Here is a 15993-nt window from a genome sequence, read left to right as displayed (position 1 = left end):
TCTCCGCGTTGTGATTTGGGAGCTGTCTGGCTATACCAGGACTTAACCATTGTCCCAATTTTCTCAGGGTTCCCTAAAGATGCTATCACCCCATAAAACAGGAAGCAGTCTAGAATACATGATACCCACATTCCCAAGAAGTGGGGTGGGTGGTTTTTGGTCATTTGATGGATTATGGATGTTTATCAACATTTAGGGGGGTTGGTTGCAAGTTGTTTTTGGTCATAGAGAGGAAGCTGAGGAAAGGACATTAGATTCAAGGATCTCATTCTGAAAATAGAAGGGATGGATATAGAAACGACAGGATAAAGGGGTAAATTATTGAATCTGCTTTTAAACTAAAAAAGCAACTACAAGTCTCAAATATTTTACATTGGTGTTGATTTTTATTTATTGATACAAATTTAAGGTTATTTTTGTTATACTGTATATATGTTTCTACTCTTGTTTAAGTTATTGCACCTTTGCAGTTCATTTAACAATGTAATGAAAATATCTAGTCCTTGAAAACTATTATTATAAACTATTTAAGATAATTAAAAAATACAAGTTAGTAGTCTTCTATCACAATTAGACATGTAGTCATGTTAGGTATTTTTTGAAAAGTCAAACAAGATATATTTTAGATAAATAAGTGGTCTTCAAACACTTCAGAGATCTACAGAATATGTATTTAAGATGTTTTAATAACATAAGGATTTTCATGACAGTGAGACATGTCTGCTCTTGGGAGCACAAATTTACTTCAAAAAAGGATGATGTGTATCAAAGAACCTCCATATGGAGTTTGATTTCAGTGTGGCAAAAATAGCCATTAGGCAAGAAACTGCCCTTGCCTTGACTGCTGACAGTAGGCTGTCCAAATTGGACAAGTAGGACACAAAAAAAAGAGGTGGCCTAACTTTGCCAAGACAAGGGAGGATAGTCCTTCAAAATTTCTGTTTCACAGAAAACTTTGTCAGATATTCTAGGCCTGTAGGCTTAAGATGAATGCCCCAACATTGTAGAGGAACCTTGAGCGACTGTCCAGGCAGCCAGCTGTCTTTGCCATTTCTATAGTTTTGGAAGTTGTTTGTTCTGTACTTTTGGTTTCCTTGGGCAATGTTATATCCTTCTCTAATCTTTGATGGGGTTGAAGGCTAGATAGTTATAGTTATAGTTTTCCTTGTTACCTTGTTTCCTTGTTACATAAGAGATGTAAAGTTTATAAGGTAGAGAAACATAAAAGGTTAAGTTGTTTATCCAAAAAAATGTTTTAAGGTCTAAAAAGATATTTTTAGAATGGTAATGCAAGTTATGATAAAACAATGATTTTTGTATAAACCTTTGGACTCATAAATATAGATAATACAGTACTTTCTCCAAATTTGCCAAATACGAAGGAACATTGTGAATGTAACTCTTATTCAATAATTTTTTGTATTGAATATAGATTTACTATGTTAGAATTAAATTTTTTCCTTTTAAATAAAAAGGGGGAAATGCATTGAGATATTTGTATACTGAGTGAAGATGTACTGTTGTGATTGTGTAATAAAGATCTGAATGGCTAATAGCTAGGCAGGAGAGGATAGCAGGATTTCCAGGAGAGAGAGAAAGAAGAAGTGAAAGGGATTAATCTGGGTGTTTGGGAAAGGCCAACAGGAGGCAGAAAAAGTTGGACATACAGGACAGAGGAAAAGTAATCAAGCCATATGATGGAGCATAGATTAATAGAAACAGGATATTCACATTATAAGAGCTAGTTAGAAAAAGCCTAAGCTAAGGCCAAGCTTTTGTAATTAATAATAAGTCTCTGTGTTGTTATTTGTGGGCTGGTGGTATCAACAGGAAAGCTTACTACACCCAATTGCAACAGGAAGTAATTCATCTTGGGCCAGCTGACAGGGTATTTTTAAGGGAGGAACAACTTCCTCATGGCTTAAACAAGCTAAAAACACCTGTTTTTACAAATCGAGTAGAGTAAATTTATGCTCTAAACAGAATGGTCACCATTGCAAAGGGAGCCCAGTCATTAGGTTATTCAGTGATGCAAAGATCAGTGTGGGAATTTGAACTTTTTTTCTGTTTGTGAACTAATATCTTCAAGGTGTAATTAGAAAGGATAGAAAGAAGCCTGATAAGAATAAAATGATACCTGTGGAAATAATAATCATAAGAAAGTCAAACTTGTTACAGAAAAAAAGTACATTTTCCCTTACAGTAAAACACTGGTATAAATATACTTACACGGTGTGTTAAGTGGTTATATTTCAATGGTAAACAACAAACAATATGTGTCTCTACTTCTTTGCTCACACTTTTGTAAAAAAAAAAACAACTCTACTTTTGAAAGTAGATGAAAGAGCTGCTCAAGGGGCCAGAGATAATCAGTAGTTAAAGTATTTGTTGTATAATGATGGCGACTGTATTCAGATCCCTGCACCCCCTGAAAAACCACACATCTGTAACTCCAGCTCCAATTTAATTCTCCCTACTGCTCTCCAGGGATGAGGTCAAGGCTTGTGTTATTACAAGGACTGTCACCTTGGTAGAGATTTGTCTTTTTCAACAAATCCTGACAAAGCTGACATTTTATTTATTCTCATTGGCAATGTGCTTATCCTTGGTGTGTTGGTATCTGTTGTGCAAAAGTTTCCTCCAAGATTGAAACATTCCACTCTGATGGGAAGCTCCTTAAGGAGGAATACAAACAACTCAAAAGAGCTCAGAAAGTCCTTGAAACTGACAAGATTCACTAGACCCCCTCCTTGCCAGAATAAGCAATAAAAGCTGAAAGTCCCTCTCAGATGGAAGGAAGCTGAGCAGCAAGGAAGACTCTGAGAAGAGCTGACCACAGACCAGCTCCCTGGAAGAAGCAGAAACCAGCCAGCTACTTGAAAGAGGTTTAGACCAACCAAGTCACTTAGAAAGGACATTCTCCGGCCTGTTTAGTTGCTTGCAGGATGTGCAATGTTTCCAAGTTCCCAGCTTTTGTGAGCTGTCACTCATGCTGAGAGCGGGCTATGATGATGCACCTGTCTTTGAGTCATTTCTGCTCTTGTAAATAACCCCTCAACCATATCATTGTAAGTAAGCCCAATAGAACTTATTACTTCACTAAGTTGGACTTTGGTGGTATCGAAAATTTGATCTGTCCTGGCTTCTCTATCAGGGGAGAGTAGATTTGTGTGTTTCACATCTACTCTTTTTCCCCATGAAATCTTTTGTCACATAATAGTACCTACTGGGTTTTATAACTGTAAAATTCTATTTTTTTTGTAATTAGTAAGCATATCATGAGGAGCCATTTTAAAGGGCAATTTTATTTTCTTTTCTATTATTGACCATGATGGACAATTTCCTAAAAGACAAATGTGCTAATCAGGACAAGCTAGATTATGCTGAGACTATTTAGACTGTGCTTTACAGAAGGGAACTGAAGTATGTATGATTAGTTTGTAACACTCTAACTCTCTCTTCCAACTCCTAGACTGACTTGAGTGTAAGCAGGGCAGTCACCCTCCAAAGAATGTTGATTTACATTCTTTTAGGTCACATCACAATCAGCTATGGAACCTTGAAGGCTGTAGGTAGGGTAACCTCGGAGTCAGGGATCACTTGTGAGGCTTGCCTCCGATGTGTTAGCTGCATGGTTACGGCCTGGTGTCTTACAGTGGCTAGGACAATCCTTCTGATTTCGAAGTTCTGGATCTTTAGCTGGTTACTGAGCCCTTGCAGGACCCTTCTGAGGAAGTAATCCTAGAACTACACGGGGTTTCTCACAGTGGACCCCAGTGAACTGCCAACATTTGATTATTTACCAATCAGTTCCTGTTCTCAGCTCAGTTGACTTCATAGTCTGACTGACCCTGACGTCCAAAGTCAACTCTTGTTTATAAAGAAAAGCTATTCTGAGCTCTTCATCCTGCGGACTGATAAGATTCTGACCCTGAACCAATTTGTGGATTATACCATTACTGGAATAAGTAATTCTTCAGATATCAAGGTGACCAGCCCAAGAACACCCAGCCAGAGTCAGGCAGACGGTTGCATTCATTTGGAAATAAGAAGGCTATACCATACCAGGGAGCTAGCACCCAGCAAAGACAAATACTGAAGTGAGTCCATGTGGCAACCTAAACAGTGTGGGATGGAGATGGAGCCTGAAGCTTCTGGGCAAGGTCGAAAACGGAAATACAAGGATGAAGGTGGGACGGAGATCGAGTTTGAAGCTTTGGGACAAGGTAAAAAACCGAAATACCAGGGTGAGGGTCGAACAGGATTGGAATTTGAAGAACCCAGCAAAACTCAGAAGAGGATACCTCAGGAACAGCAAGACCTAGAGCTTCAAAGTCAACACCCATGCAAGGATGAACTGTGGGAACCCCAGCAAGAAAGTATAAGACAACTAAAGGCCCTAGAGTGGGCCAAAGGTCCACAGGAGCAGGCTGTAACTGTGAGAAAGTCTGGGGATGGCGGCAAGGGTCTCAAGAGACCCTCTTGCCTCATGGAGGAATATGCTGAAAACCACCTAAGGCAAAAGTACCAAAGGTTACTGCAGCACCTTCCACCTGGTAATAACATGAAATCTGACCCACAGAGAGCTCACACAACCCTGGTGGATACCATGAAGATCAAAGGTTGTGTGGAAGGGCACAGTCATGGATCCAGAACAACTCAGTGTGATCCTAAACAATCTACTGTTGTTGCCACAAAGGAATGTATCTCACCAGACAAAAAAGTGAGGATGTGTACAGAGAACTCTTCTGATACACGGAAGAATGATGCAGTAAGCCTTGAAGGAAGAAGAGGACACGACGTGGAGCCTGACTTGCTAAGAGCAGAGGCTCAAGTCTTCCTGCATAGTGGCAGCAGTAGGTCACTCCCCAACAAGATGCCAGTAGTTATGGCAGAGAAAAAGCCTGCTGTAGACCAAGAAAAGGTCAGAAGAATGGATCAAGTCCTTAATGTTACAGAGGACATGGAAAAGGAAATAAAAAAGGCACTAGGTCCAGGACCCCAGGAGGAAATCTTAACTAGTGCATTCAAATTGCATATTACTCGAGGAGATATCCACACACTAGAGAATGGTGAGTGGCTCAATGATGAGGTCATCAATTTTTACATGAATCTTCTGGTTGAGAGAAATAACAAAAAAGGGTACCCAGCTCTTCATGTGTTCAACACTTTTTTTTATCCTAAACTAAAGCATGGTGGCTACTGTTCTGTTAAACGATGGACTCGAGGAATAAAACTGTTTGAAAAAGAAATTATTCTTGTGCCTATTCACCAGAAGGTACATTGGAGCCTGATAGTAATCGACCTAAGAAAACAGAGTATCATATACCTCGATTCAATGGGACAGACAGGGCAGAGCATTTGTGAGACCATCTTTGAATATTTACAAAATGAGAGCAAAACTCGAAGGAACGTTGAGCTGGACCCTTTGGAGTGGAAAAGATACAGTATGACATCAAAGGAGATTCCTCAACAACTCAATGGGAGTGACTGTGGAATATTTACTTGTCAATATGCAGATTACATTTCTAGAGACCAACCACTTACCTTTTCTCAACAACACATGCCCATCTTTAGGAAGAGGATGGTGTGGGAAATCCTGAATTGTCACCTACTGTAACAACATCCACCTGGTTGCTATGGCACCCTGCACTTTTCCATTGATGTTTCTATATACCTCAAACAAGATGGGTTGAATAGATTCAAAACAGATACTGAGCTGCCTGACATGGAGGAAGCCCTCTCTCTTCAATATAGTCCTCACCTGGGGAGTCCTGCCCAATGCCATCTATAGGCTGCAAGTAACTACTGCATGCTTCGAAACCGCTGTTCAACCCACACAACACATGTTCAAAAAAACATTGTTTTAGTGTTGAATTTAGTTTATGAATTTTTTAATGTTGGATTTGGTTTATGAATTGTTTTAATATTGGAATTAGTTTATGAGTTGTTTTAATTTTGGATTTAGTATCTGAATTGTTTTAATGTTGGACTTAGTTTCTGAATTGTTTTAATGTTGGATTTAGTTTATGAATTGTTTTTATTTTGAATTTAGTTAGTGAATTATATTTATTGTCTTCTTTGCCCTCCAATGATTATGTTTTCACCAACTCATTTGCAAACCTTGGCAGTTGTCATTTCACAATATTCTCTAGTTACCAACTCTACTCCTTATTTGAACTGTTTATTCCTGAAAGGAATGCCCATCACACTGTCTTTCCCTGCTTAAGATCAGGAGGGACATCAGCAAGAAGAGGCAGGAAATATTGACTCTCATTTCTAATGCTGGAGTTGTATGTGTTAAATTGAAGCTGGAGGTGGTATTTTTTAATGTATTTTTTAAAGCTTGAAAACAGTACAAGAAAGGACAATGAACTGCACAGACTGATGCTTTCCTGACCCATCACACTCTACTGGACTTGCATAGGATGCAGAACTGTTGAGAAAAGCATCATGCTTATTTAAAGATACATTCTTTCCCAGAATTAAGAAGACTTGCCTTAGTTTTGGGAAGTTGATTAGAAGTAACTATAATGGTAAATATCCATTATTATCCCAGGTCTCATTGAATCCAAACCTCAGCTTTGCTATATTGAATTATTTGGAAAGTTTGATTCAATTTAAAGTTATGATTTTTACTTAATTCATTAGATTAATATTGATGTATCCCATTCCCATTGTGGAAGTGGAGATTTAGGGTTGATATTGCTCATTATACAATAATCCATTTTACATGTGATAAATTGTATTTAACTTTCCTGTTCACTATATTATAGTTGTGTTTATGCATTTTTATTTAATAAAGTTTAAAATTGTTCTGAAAATATTTTGCAAAAATTTTCTTGTTATACACCACCAACTAAAGTTAAAAAAATATTATATAAACAATTTAAGCAGACCTATAATCCCAAGTAAAATAGAAGCAGTAATTAAATGTCTACCAATAAAACAAAACAAAACCAGGATGACATGATTTTAGCATAGAATTCTACAAGACTTTTCAAGAAGAGTTGATGACAATACTCCTCAAATTATCCCACAAAATAGACACATAAAGAGCATTGCCCACTTATTTTAAGAGGCCACAGTTATCCTGATACCTAAACCACATAAGCGCTCACAAAAGAATGAGAATCACAGGCAAATTTACCTCATGAACATCTATGCAAGAATTCTCAACAAAATACTTGCAAACTGAATCCAATAACACATCCAAAAGATTATCCACCACAAACATGTAGGGTTCATCCCAGAGTACAGGGATGTTTTAATCTATGTAAATTGATAAATGTAATCCATCATATAAACAATCTGAAAGACAAAACCCAGATAATCATCTCATTATTATAGATGCAGAAAAGACATTTGATAAAGTCCAACACCTCTTCATGATTAAAGTCCTGGAGTGATTAGGGGTATAAGGGATGTGCCTAACATGATAAAGGAAACACTATGATAAGCATTTCCATAGCCAGCATCAACTTAAATGGGGGGGGGGCGACTCAAAGCAATTCCACTAAAATTAGGAACAAGGCAAGGTTGTTCACTCTCTCCATAATTAATCAATATAGTAGGTGAAGTCTTAGCTAGAGCCCCAAGAGAACTGAAGGAGATCAAAGAGATCCAAACTGGAAAGGGAGAAGTGAAAGTAAGTATCTTTATTTGCAGGTGATATGATAGTATGCATAAATGACACTAAATATTTCCTCTGGAAATTCCAATAGTTGACCAACACTTTCAGAAAAGTAGGAGCATAAAGTGAGGGGAAACTTTTATCATATATTATATGAAAAATCAGTAGACTTCCTATATTCAAAAGACAAATGGACTGAGAAAGAAATCAGAGAAACAACTCCTTTCATAATAACCTCAAAAAATATAAAGTATGTTGGGGTAACTCTAACCAAGCAAGTGAAAGACATTTATGATAAAGCCTTCAAGTCAAGTCTTTGAAGAAAGAAATTGAACAAGATATCAGAAGATGAGAAATTGAACAAGATATCAGAAGATGGAAAGATTTTTCATGTTCATGGATTGGTAGAATTAATATAGTAAAACTGGTCATCTTGCCAAAAGCAACCCACAGATTCAACACAATCCCTATCAAAATTCCAACACAATTCTTCACATATCTTGAAAGGGCAATTTTCAGCTTTATATAGAAACACAAAAATCCCATGATATCTTAAACAATTCTGGAAGTTTCCTTGCACTAGGTTTCCAGCTTGTCCCTAAGCTATACCCTGCAATCCAGTTTTCTCTCCTGGTACTCTCTCCCTCCATTCTCTCCTCCATACCTGAACCTTTCTGTTCCCATCCCCCCACTGTATAGGATAATCATGCCTGTTTTATTTTTTCTAATAAGTGAGAGAAATGAGTTGGGTCTGCAATGGAGGGGAAATAGAGAAGAACTGAGAGTAGAGTGAGGGAAAATCTTTATCATATATTATATGAAAATATCTATTTTCCATAAAATAAAGGTAAAAAAAAACAAATAAAAAGCATTCAATCTCAGGTATTCTGGTACAGCAACACAGGATGGAAAAAGACTGGCGTACTACACCGACTTCAAAGACTTTTTACTCAAGAGCACCGTACTTTGCCTCCTTCTGTCTTCTGTGACCTCAAGGTATTTTCTTTTGCTGTGAAGATGATTATTTGGCAAATAAGCAGACATGGATATCTGGAGACTGGAGCTGGAGTCAAGAACACAGTTCAGAACACACATGGTTTCAGCACAAACGCTGATGCACTCAATTTCCGATGGTGGGAACTCGTGCAACTCCCTATACTTATTTAGTATCACTTTACTCTCCTGCAAACAGAAGAATAACAGCATCAATCTTGTTTACTCATTTCTAGGAGCAGTAGATGGCAGCAAGCAGGAAATCTTTACTACAGTTTCCAGAAGCATAAACACTCAACACTCAAATGTTAACTGTAATTATATTTCTTTCTAAAATTCTTGGAGTTAAGCAATGAACAAAAAAATTACATAAATCTTTCCCGCTCCTCTTTTCTCTTAGGTGATCCAATAATTAGGTACTACACTGGGAAATCATGGATAAAGGGAAGGTACGCCAACTATTTCTCTGATCTTAAAGGCCACTAAGTTCATAAAACTTGTTGTGGCAGAACAAAATGCTTCCTGCCATTCTTTTTTTTTTTTTATCAAAAGAATATTTTGGGAAGAGAGGGATTCTCAGGGCAAGCTGGCAAGAACTATAAGCATCCTTTTACTTTTTTCTTCACATATTATTTCTCATTATAGGAAGATGACCTCTGACTTATCTAGAAACATTTGGATACTTTAGGATCTTCTAGTAACTGTCTTCCTAGAAACTTGAATGTTTACCAAAGTGTCTGACAAATAAAAACATTATTATAACTCCTCAAAGAAAGTTAGATATAGCAGTAGACAAATTTTGTGGAGTTTTCTAGGATTTAAAAGCATTACTAGGCTGTGGTTTGACTTGAGCTAATCTTCCTGTCCTAGTAAGAAGACAGGAAACTCTCAGCATAGGCTCTTGTTTAGGAGGAGGTTAGTGGAGCATGCTTGAGCTCTTTCTTTGATTCTCTGGTTAATAGAAAAGAATTCTGTATAATGTAAATGTTCCTACAAAGGTTAAATATCTTCAACTCGTGTTCCCACAAAGGTAGCATATTTAACAATTACAGTTTCAGACAACAGGAATATGTTTCAGTTAATTCAAAGAGAGAGAAAGGGAATTAAAAGAAGGAAAAGAGTAAGAAATCTGCAGCAAAATGTTTTTGAGGGTTTTTATGATTCTCTTAGCAGATTTCTCATCGATGCATCTTAATTCTTCTTGTCCTAACATACACTGTATCTACAAATAGGATTTTAAATACTTGAAAGGAAAAATCTTATTATTCAACAGTCATCATTACTATTTCTAAATTACTAAATCTCATTACTTACCTTTGTTGCTCAACAGTCATCCATTCCTCTAAATTCAGACCCAAGTGAGGTTTTTCTTAGAGAAAAACTCATGTTAGTATTCTAAAAGGGTCTAATACAGAAAACTTATGTCACTCAAATTTAAGACACTCAAACTCACATGATGCCCATGAAAGAGCCAGAGATGAGTACAGAAGTAGAATCCCATTTCTTTTGTTGGTAAATTTAATTAAACCAAAATGTTCTTTATGACAAAGCAGAATTTATTTGTCAAAATGGAGAATTACATCTGCATTTTGACAAGAAGGCCAAACCAGATGTTTCCTTGCTTCTAAGATGGTACCTCATGCATGGACTTGACAGAAAGGTTTTAAGACATTTCTTAGGGACTGCATAAAATTAATAACAAAAGATTTGTGTCTTTCAACAGTCACTTTGGACTGGAGAAATTATTATCTGGAGAAATAAGCAGAAGATATGGTCACCATTAGCAAGAGCAACTGCAACTTTTTATGAAGTTCAGATCTCTGATGAGTCCCCTTTCTAGAGTGGCAGTATAGAAAATGGCCCATCTTTAAGCCTAGCAAGCATTTTTCAAAGAATAATACAGAAATTCACTCCTGTAGGTTAGGTGGGTCTGTCGGGATGGTGTAGTGTGTCTGGATTCACTTTCCTTTAGGAACTTGGATCGCTCATTGCCTGGTGCTGAAAAGGTACTATCTCCTGTGACTGCTATAGACTAGTAACACATTTGTTTCCCAGCTGAATTTAAAGTATCTCTTGCCATTAGGCAGATAACTCTCATACTTGACCTACATGAAGAAAAAGTTCTCAGTATAAAGCAAATTTATCTGCCTTAGATGGATAGAGGGTAGGAATAAGGACTACAAACAGGAGATAAAGGAAGGGGGAGAAGGAGATTGGAACCATGGAAAGTGGGTAGGGATATCTGTCACCAAAGGACAAAGGACTGCCTCTAGATACTTACTAGAGGGGAGACAGACAGGGCATATAGGAAATGGCAGTTTATAAAGGTAAAGGAGAAAACCCCTGGTAGGATGAGGTGTTTAATTTTAATTGGGCATGTTAATTAGGTCAGCCAAAGGGGGCTTCATTTGCTGGACTTCAATATTTTGATAGCTGAACTTTGGTAGTCAGCCTCAGGAGGAAGAAGTGGCCAAATAAGGGAACAGATCGTGGGGGCTAGCTCCAGGAATATAGTCTGTTTTTAGCAAGACAGAGGGACCTGGGAAGAAGGGCAATGCCTGCCAGAGCCATGTGCTTGAGTGGGCTAGTGTCCCTTCAGTTCTTCTGTTGAACCACAGCTGTGCACTGGTCCAACCATGCTCCTCCTAAGGATGTACAGTAATGTATTACTCAGTAACCAGGCCACCTTTCTTGTCTCTCTCTTCCCTTCTTCACTGAATACCATTCACAGTAAGTCTGAACATGGAAGTGTCTGAGGTCTCACTAAAAAGGTTACAGAAGTCAAGAGACTAGAGGTAGAATCAAGCAACATCTCATGGACACTTCAGTGTAGCTGGCAATTTCTTTGGGCCACTAACCAGCTCCCACGTAAAGACACAGAGTCTTAGTACTAATTTTGTTTCCCCAGCCTTAGCTTAGGTTTCTCTCACTAGCTCTTTTAATGTTTTTTTTTTTTCATCTACACTTTGCCTCTGGGCTGTTTAACTTCTTTTCATCTGTATGTCCTACTTTCCTGCTTTCTGCATGCCATATCTGGATGGCTGAGCCATGGCTGCTGTGGGATGTTAATGTATGTCCTGTGGGAGCCCTTCTTGGGTTCCTTGTGGCGTTACCCAGCAGGTTTGCATAGAAGATGATTAGGACCATGGGCCTGAGTGCAGGTGTCTGAGATGGTCTGCATTTGGCTGTACTGGGGGATGGTCTGTATGTCAAGTTGCTCTGATTGGTCAATAAATAAAACCTGATTGGTCGTGGCTAGGCAGGAAGTATAGGCGGGACTAACAGAGGAGAAATAAAAGAACAGGAAGGCAGAAGGAGGCTGCCAGCCACTGCCAGGACAAGCAGCATGTGAAGATGCTGGTAAGCCATGAGCCACGTGGCAAGGTATAGATTTGTAGAAATGCGTTACTTTAAGATATAAGAACAGTTAACAAGAAGCCTGCCACGGCCATACAGTTTGTAAGCAATATAAGTCTCTGTGTTTACTTGGTTGGGTCTGAGCGGCTGTGGGACTGGTGGGTGACAAAGATTTGTCCTGACTGTGGGCAAGGCCTGAAAACTCTAGCTACACATGGCATTTCTTTTTTTTCTTCCCCTGAGCCTAAATTCCTCTTACTATTTACTTTCCCTGACCAGAAGTCCAGCCTACACCTCCTCCCTCACCATTGGCTGTTCAGGCTATTAGACCAATCAGGTGCCTTAGACAGGCAAGGTAAAACAGCAACATATTTTTACAAATTAAACAAATGCAACATATTTTTACATAGTTAGACAATTGTTGCACAAAGTAAACAAATGCAACCCATCTGTACTTAGTTAAACAAATATAACACTACATAAACAAATGCAACACAAATTACAAAGTTAAACAAATGCAACACATTTTCTATGGTTAAACAAATATTCCAAAATACTTTAGCTTTTGTTCTTACAGAGGAGGAATCAATATGACTGTCAAAATTCTTACAAGAACAAAAGTGAAAACTGGCAGGAAATTTCCACATGTTTTGATAGAGTTTATTTGCTGCTTCTTGTACACATGCAAAGAACTGTATAGATTCATAATAAGAATGCTCCTTTTTATTCAGTTCATATACATTTGTTTTTAGTAAATCTGGGGTAGTAGTGCATGACAATAGCATATTAATGAAAAGTTCTTCATAGAGCTAGGGAAAGTGTCTTATAAGTCTGAACATCTCATAATTCTAGAAAAAAAAATGGTATTTTACTCCCCTTTTTCTACTCTATAGCCCAAATTTTCAAATGTCTTTTCTTATTTAATTTACATTTTAAGTATATCAGTTTATTTACTTTCCACCCAAACTCACTAAAGGGAACTAGAAGCATAATGACTGAGCCACTTTGATACACACTTGTGGGTTGCTGTTCAGCATTTGGCTCCTTTACTTGGTAGAAGACAGTGCTGTATTGTCTTGTCGCCTGCTTCCATAGGAGACTGAAAGTGAACCGCTCCTCTCCCTCAGTGGTAGGCAGGCAGAGCACTATTATAAGATCTGAGCTTCACTATTGCCCTGGAATAAATTAAAATAATAGTCCCCCATTCTGTGTCTAGGACCTTAGGTATAATGCTTTCTAGCTCCTTTAATCAGAAATGACATATTTTATGTACTATTCTGTGTTGTCTTATGACTTTTTTGGCAATGGAATGATAAAAGATATGATGTTGTAGAGGTTGGAAATGCATTCAACACAGGTTGGCCTGTCATCTTGAATTATTGTCACCACAAGGAAAAATGGCAGGTAATTCACTGATTCAATAAAATGAGACAAAGTTAGAGAGAACCCACCCTGAGTTTGGAAGTAAGCACATATATACACAGGTCAGAATAACTAATCTCCAGCTAGTAAAACAGAGATGAGTAAATTATTATAATTCACCAGCTCTGAAGTTATTTTGGCATGTAACATGATTATGGTGACAACTGTCAGATACTCTTGATTCTGGGACTTTTTTTTTTTTTTTTTTGGTTTTTCGAGACAGGGTTTCTCTGTGTAGCTTTGCGCCTTTCCTGGAGCTCACTTGGTAGCCCAGGCTGGCCTCGAACTCACAGAGATCCGCCTGCCTCTGCCTCCCGAGTGCTGGGATTAAAGGCGTGCGCCACCACCGCCCGGCTGATTCTGGGACTTTTATTCTGCAGTCTTGATGCAGAAGAACAGAGATGGAGTGGAATTCTTCCATCCATAGAGATTTCATGTTCAGGGACACGCGATGGAGTGCTAGTGACAGAGTCCAGAGTCAGTCCAGTGGGTCATGACTTGGATGAGATTTCTACTGTTCAGTTTTTATAGGATTTTCCAGCTAACACTGTTCCAAATGAATTTATTTTCTGCTTAATTGGGCCGGAGTCAGTGTGTGTTATTTTCAAATCAGAGACATCCCAATCAGCTTTTCCAATTCTTTGGAATTACTGGACTGGGAAAAGCTAAGAATGGAACTGGCTGAAAATAGAGAAACCAGGGACATTATAATTAATGTATTCTTTGCTTACTCTATAACAGTTGGATTCTGCTATTTACAGCCAATGAATGTAAGCATACATGACATATGCATGTGTGTGTGTGTGTGTGTGTGTGTGTGTGTGTGTGTGTGTGTGTGTGTGTGCGCGCGCGCAAGGGATCCTCTCAAATGTTAATGTAATTTTTCCCTTCACTGCTGGAGTCTAGAAAAGTCCAGGCTAATCAACATGAATCATCACATCAGCAGAAAAGTCTACTGAAGTTAGATGCAGCAATGTGATTAAACACAAAACTTGAGCAACTTTGCTATTAGAGAGTACAACTGAATTTAAGAAAGATGATACTTTTCTTCAATATTAATTCTGTAGTTTGATTTTTCTGGCACTACTAATATTAAAATTATTTTAAATTATATTTGTATATAAAATAAAAATACATCTCTTTCTAATTTACAAGGCTGATGTGAAGACTGGGTGTGATAAAAGATTTCTGAAAACATCACACACCTAAGATAAAAGGCTAACAGGATACAAATAAAATAAAGCAGCACTAAGCTGTGAGAGAGTGGAAAGTATGAAGTGCTGCATACATGTCAATTCACACAGATGAGAGATACTTTCCATGTGAGTTATCCCGTATGGGCTCAGGTAGTCGGACACTTGGTTCCTATCTGGTGGTGCTGTTTGGGGAAGTCATGGAACATTTGGGCCAGGAGGTGTAACTAACAGACATAATAAAAAAGGTAAGACTTTGAAAGATACACCCACCTCTTCTCTGGTCCACTTCTCCACTTTCTGGTTTAGCCTTGCTGCGGCCAGCCACTTTAGCTCACATTCCTCTGCTGGCAAAGATATGCCTTTCTCACCATGATGGAGTGAATGCTCCTGAAACCGGAAACCGAAGTCAATCCTTTCTCTCTTGCATTGCTTTTTTCAGGTATCTTGTCAAATTAATGAGGAAAATAGCACAGTGTAGATTCATAAAACCCCCGCACTTTAGAATACACCCATAGTGAATCATGGTTATAGCCACTGTTGTGAAATCACTGTGATGCCCTGGGTGAATGTGGCATGTTTCTAATTCTTTACCTGTGAATAGATTTTGTGTAATGGGCAGGAACACTAAAATGCCAACAAAGTTAAGGATGAATAAATCTTCTCAGGCACAATGAGGGAGCTGTCCCCAGACCGACACAGGCTCATGCTCTCCCAACCCAAATCAGATGGCCATTGTTACCTCATCCAATTTCTGCCACCTTGCCCCAATAAAAAAGATGTCACTTGCCCGCCTCTGCTCTATAGAGCTTATGTCTGGGTAGAGTCATTGGCTGAATCTGCCTAACAGAACAGGGATGCCTGGCCTCGCTTTATTTGAAAAATACTGGGACATGCCATACATTAGGGTCTATGTTGGGAAACTGGAAGTCATTCAGTTAGGCCAAGCTTCAAAATGTTCAAAGAGCTTAAATTCATAGAAATATAAACAAGAATGTGGTTACTTGAGACAGGGATAGAAGGTGATGGGAATTATTATTTTATGAGTCCAGAGTTTCAATATAGGATGAAATTTTACTGAGACAAGTTGTGTTGATTGTTGTAAAACAGTGAGAATGTACTTAATAAACTGGACAGTGCATGTGGTAAACTTTATATTTATTGTAACCAATAGGATAAAACCTCCCCCAAATGGTTAAAAGATAGCGAGATAGTCATGAGTGAGAAATATTATTCAAGGCCTAATGCATTTTGCTTAACTGAATGTACAGGCATTTGAAAACGACTATGGATACTTTGTTCAGAACACATAATGTGGGTAGAAATCATCTTACTATAGAAAGATTGCTAGGGAATCTCAATTTCCTTTGTAACCTCTTCTGATATTTAACAAAT

At 38.2% G+C, this 15993-nt stretch overlaps 1 pseudogene across 1 annotated transcript; it reads left to right on the top strand.

The window, feature by feature from the left end:
• The first annotated feature begins 3573 nt into the window (after positions 1 to 3573).
• Positions 3574 to 6824, top strand: LOC102915060 (sentrin-specific protease 2 pseudogene; annotated as a pseudogene). The gene has a single exon (XR_013044803.1). The product of XR_013044803.1 is annotated as a sentrin-specific protease 2 pseudogene (transcript).
• The last annotated feature ends 9169 nt before the right edge of the window (positions 6825 to 15993 follow it).

This window comes from Peromyscus maniculatus, chromosome 15 (genome assembly GCF_049852395.1).
Source record: "Peromyscus maniculatus bairdii isolate BWxNUB_F1_BW_parent chromosome 15, HU_Pman_BW_mat_3.1, whole genome shotgun sequence".
Taxonomy (NCBI): domain Eukaryota; kingdom Metazoa; phylum Chordata; class Mammalia; order Rodentia; family Cricetidae; genus Peromyscus; species Peromyscus maniculatus.
The sequence above is the reverse complement of the archived record's forward strand: the minus strand, read 5'-3'. Positions and strand labels throughout refer to the sequence as shown.